The sequence below is a fragment of the Aulostomus chinensis genome, chromosome 1 (assembly GCF_037954235.1).
Source record: "Aulostomus chinensis isolate RoL2024-O1b breed Wild chromosome 1, RoL_Achi_v1.0, whole genome shotgun sequence".
Lineage (NCBI taxonomy): Eukaryota > Metazoa > Chordata > Actinopteri > Syngnathiformes > Aulostomidae > Aulostomus > Aulostomus chinensis.
Window position 1 is genome coordinate 44,797,474 of NC_141320.1, and position 5,314 is coordinate 44,802,787.

The 5,314-nt window shown below is 43.6% G+C and overlaps 1 non-coding gene across 1 annotated transcript; it reads left to right on the top strand.

Moving 5' to 3' along the window:
- Positions 1–4,029: 4,029 nt before the first annotated feature.
- Positions 4,030–4,101, top strand: trnae-uuc (transfer RNA glutamic acid (anticodon UUC)). Its single transcript has one exon. It is a non-coding gene; the product is annotated as a tRNA-Glu (tRNA).
- Positions 4,102–5,314: the final 1,213 nt, after the last annotated feature.

The window sequence follows — 5,314 nt, forward strand, 5'->3', positions numbered from 1 at the left end:
GATGTCCTAAATACTCCCTAAAGAGTCTCCAGCTGGTCTAGAACGCTGCAGCGAGGGTTTTGACGGGAGTTAAGAAGAGAGAACACATCTCTCCACTTTAGCTTCTCTCCACTGGCTTCCTGTAGGATCTAGAATCGACTTCAAAGTCCTTCTGCTAACTTATAAGGCTCTCAATGATAAAGCTCCATCCTATTTGAAAGAGCTCATTAGTCCCTACTGTCCGACCAGAGCACTCCGCTCCCAGAATGCAGGTCTTTTAGTGACTCCCAGTATCAATAAAAACAGACTGGGAGGTAGAGCCTTTAGTTACCGGGCTCCTCTACTGTGGAACCAGCTCTCTCCATGGGTCAGAGAGGCAGACACTTTAACTACGTTTAAGTCCAGGCTTAAGACCTTCCTCTATGACAGAGCCTTCAGTTAGGACTGGTTCAGGTAGCTCTGAACCATTGATAGCTATGCTGCTACAGGCTTAGACTGCTGGGGGACACATCAGGTTACATGGAGCCCTTCCCTCCTCTCCTCTCCTCTCCCCCTCTCTCCTCCTCTCCTCCCTGCACATTTTTGGAACTGTCATTACCATTACTTGTTGCACTTTGTAGTTTGGCCTTGGTGTCTCGCAGTCTCTCTGTGTTTCCACAGATCCACCAGAGCCCCAACCGCCGCCTGCATCGCCCCCCCCCCTCTTATTCCCTACTGTTACACTGGCCTGTGCTCCCCTTCCATGAACCAGTCTGCCATCCAGTCCCCCATCAAGCTGGCTTGCTCTCCCTGCCTCCCCTTCCAGAAGCTTCCTTCTTCAACTGTTATTAACATTTCCGTGTTTCCCACATTTTGTATTGTAAACTGTTTTCTTGCCTGTAACAATATCTACTGCACGTCTGTCCATCCTGGGTGAGGGATCCCTCCTCTGTTGCTCACCCTGAGGTTTCTCAGATTTTTCCCTGTTAAAAGGGTTTTCTATGGAGTTTTTCCTCAGTCGATGTGAGGGTCTGAGGGCAGAGGATGTTGTTATGATGCCACGTGAAGCCCTTTGAGACAAACTGTTTGTGATAACGGGCTCTACAAATAAAATTGCCTTGCCTTGCCTTGCCATTTAGCAGTCAAAGGCTTGTTAAACTGGTCAACATCAGCTGGTGTTCACTCTGATGATGTAGCGATGGTCTGGATTCTTCCTTCTGGAGCACCAAGCTGCTGGGAAGAAGCCTGATTATGTCAGAGTAGTGTTCAGTGGCTCCTGCTGGGTCCATTTCTGACAAATGGGCTCCAAAGAGTTCAGCTGTTTAAAAGGCTCAGAGAAAGCAGCACATCATGGTGGTCAGGAGACGAGGTGGCCGAGTGGTTAAGGTGATGGACTGCTGATCCATTGTGCTCTGCAGGCGTGGGTTCCAATCCCATCCTCGTCGTAGGAGACTTTGGTTTCTGCTCCTAGATTCTGGAACGACTCTGAAGTGTGAGGCTTTTCAAGAGGAGATCCTGCAGCACCAGAGAGCTGCAGTTCCAGGACCCCACAGCACCACCTACTGAATTGGATGATAAAATGCAGTCCTGGACTTTAGTTTTTTGGTGACAGCGCCACCTATCGAATTAGATGATAGCAAATGACTCCTTTCTAACGATAGTATTAAAGGTTTATTCCACCAAAATACTACTTCCTGTCCTTTAGTTTCTAACTACTGTATAAAAGGTTTATTCCAATCCCACCAAAATACTTTCTAATTTATAGTTTTAAAGGTTCATTCCACCAAAATACCTTCTAATTTATAGTTTTAAAGGTTCGTTCCACCAAAATACTTTCAAATTTATAGTTTTAAAGGTTCGTTCCACCAAAATACTTTCAAATTTATAGTTTTAAAGGTTCATTCCACCAAAATACTTTCAAATTTATAGTTTTAAAGGTTCATTCCACCAAAATACTTTCTAATTTATAGTTTTTAAGGTTCATTCCACCAAAATACTTTCTAATGTATAGTTTTAAAGGTTCATTCCACCAAAATACTTTCTAATTTATAGTTTTAAAGGTTCATTCCACCAAAATACTTTCTAATTTATAGTTTTAAAGGTTTGTTCCACCAAAATACCTTCTAATTTATAGTTTTAAAGGTTCGTTCCACCAAAATACTTTCTAATTTATAGTTTTAAAGGTTCATTCCACCAAAATACTTTCTGATTTATAGTTTTAAAGATTCGTTCCACCAAAATACTTTCTAATTTATAGTTTTAAAGGTTCATTCCATCAAAATACTTTCTAATTTATAGTTTTAAAGGTTCATTCCATCAAAATACTTTCTAATTTATAGTTTTAAAGGTTCATTCCACCAAAATACTGCTTTCTGTCCAACTTCTCAGTTTTAAAGGTTCCTTCAGTTGAGGGCTCCTGGTTCTGTGTGAGGGGTTGAGGGTCGATATGGGATGATGAGGAAGATTTCATGTCCCGATGGTCCTGCTAAAGTAACTGAGAGTCATGATATCAAACAATGTCACCAAAATATGCTTGAACTCTTAAAATGGCAATAAAATCTACGGAATCATTTTACCACAAACACTTTTATTGTGTTTTTGTGAGCATCATTTTTCAAACATTATAACATAAACTTTAAAAAGGGTCCATTCACTAACACTCTTACTTGAAGGTAGTCACTGATATCAGTAAACAACTGATAAAGATTTGTGTTCATGTTTTAGTTCTCTACTCTGACCTGTGCTGAGACACTGGACCAGAGAGGAAGACCTGCTCAGCCTCCTGCATGGACCAATTCTGCAGCTCAGTGATGACGACGAGGGATTCAGCATTGAGTTCATTTTAAACTTTTTGGAGGAAACAACTGTAAATTAACCAGCAGTTACTGGTGATGCTTCACAGTTTCCAAGCTCAAACGGCCTCCTGCTTGTTGGACTCACAATTTCCAAAAAATGTAGACATCAAAAGTCAAATCATGTTTTAGTTTGGTTTTGTTTGGTTTTGTTTTTTACTGGAGGAAAACTTCAAATTGTGATGATGTGTCTGACTTAGAAACTGAACCCCCAAAAATCAAAAAGTCTCCTTCTTCTGTGCCGTGATCTCTGAGCTGATCATGATTGATCTCATCAATAATCCTTGGCAGCCGACCAGTCACACACAGCCCCCCCCCACACACACACTGAGACATGCAGCAGCTCACAGTAACTGCCTCCGTCACACAGCAGATAGACTCCTTTCTATAACAAGATAAGCAGTAGAAATGGATGGAAGTGATGATGAACTGATGAACAGGTGATTTGTCCAAAAGTCAACATCAGATTCATTTCCAATCTGTGGAAGCAGTTTCATCTTGAGGTTCCAGGTAAGAACAGCCAGCTGTGGGCTGACACACATCTCTTCAGGAGCACTTCTATGCTCCAAACTTGCCAGGTTGAATTGTGTCTGTATTCTGAGGGCAGCAGGAGGACGGAGGAGTGAGGACACACACATTTGGAACTGAGAGCAGCTGTGTGTGGGATTTCCCCAGCAAAGATAAAACCAGCTCCTTCATGCTGGCTATGAAGGCTCACAGTCACACTGACCCAGCTACAAATACTTTGATATGCAACAGACTGGTTTCTCTTCTGGTAGTTTGTTATCAACTGTTGTCACATTTATGGATCAATTTAGCTGATAAGATGAAGGCTGTTTAACTGATGCAGTTAAACTGTGACAGTGTTAATATTTAGAAATCCACAGTTGCTCATAACAACTGGTAGTACAAGTACACAGTAGAGACGACTGTAGGAAGTAGCAGTTGTGAGCCTTGAAGAAAATGCAGTAAAGACAGGAAGCCCCCATCACATTGTCAGTGTTTCAGTGACTGGCATTGTGAAGACTGAGACAAAGTCAGTTATGAATGGAGGGCTGAGTTGGAGCAGAGGGGGGCAGGATCCTGGGGGTGGACTGTCTTTAGGAGGCTGAGGTGTCTGGTGGTCTTGGTGGACCCTCTGCATCTCAAGCTGAGACAACAGAGTCCTGTGTTCTTGAGTCATTGTGTATAGTCTCTGTTGTTGGAGAGCTCAGTGTGGTCCCTGATGGTCTAGTGGCTAGGATTTGGCGCTTTCATCGCCGCGGCCCGGGTTCAATTCCCGGTCAGGGAATGAGATATTTAGAGGTTGAAGGAGAGGTGATCAGGTGGTCCACATGATGGTGGAGGTGATGAACTGTGAGTCCATCATGGCTCCAGTCTCACCCCCATTGTAGTGTTCTTGGTTCACTCTGCCATGGCCCCATGTTGAAGGGTGACTGTCTCATTCAGGTTCAACCCTTTGTTAGACACTATTAAGTCACTGACTCCTGCAAGGACAAACTCTGGTCAGTGTGGTCCCTGATTGTCTAGTAGCTAGAATTGGTGCTCTCACTGCCACAGCCTAGGGTTCAAGTCCTGGTCAGGGAAGCTGTGGATACCCTGAGGTTCTAGCCAACTATGGACTGATAGCTAACCTCCCCTCCTCTCTAAAATCCTAGAGAAAGCAGCTGCTAATCAGCTGAGTGACTTCCTCCATAACAAGAGTTGATTTGAGGGTTTCAGCCTGGTTTTAGAGCCCAGCACAGAGACAGCACTGGTAGAAGTCACTGGATATATAAATATATATTATAGATAAATATCGGCCGACTCATCAATGGCTGAGGAATACATTCAGTCAGTAGCATAACAGTCCTCTGAAGCTGTAACGTGAGCCCACTTCTACCGACTAGAGGAGAGGTAAAATTACACCTGAAATCTGAGGTTTGTCCCTCAAAAAGAACCGCGATGTACTAAAAGTTTCCTCCCCAGAATGATTCTATCAACAAACACTTTAAATTGATATTCTGGAGTTTTATTTCAGTCGCCTGGAAAGTGCTGTGGAGTGAGTAAGATGGTATTTAAATGGCAGGCCTATCCACTCGCGCTAGCACGAGCATTGCAGATAGCGTCAGCAGGACCAGACCCAATGGGTCCAAAACTGTCTCCAGTTGCTGGTAGCACCCTGGTGAGCTTGGAAGGCCAAAGGTCCAAAAAACTGAACCTCCCCTTAAAGACTGCAGCTGCTCCAGAAAGCAGCTGCACGTGCATGGACAGGAACTAGGAGGAGAGACCACATCACCAATCCAGAACAGAGTTTAAAATCCTTCTCCTCACTCTTAAAGCTCCTAAAGGAAAATTCCAGCTAAAAAGGAACCTCAGGTGTGTTCTTGTGTTTTTATTATTTCCAACGATTGCAAGGATTTGGTTTGAGAGCATCCATGTCTAACAAGGTTTTGGTGCATACCGCTAATTAGCTCCCACCGCAGGTCGTGGGGGCAGCAGATAAACAGACAAATCACAACAAG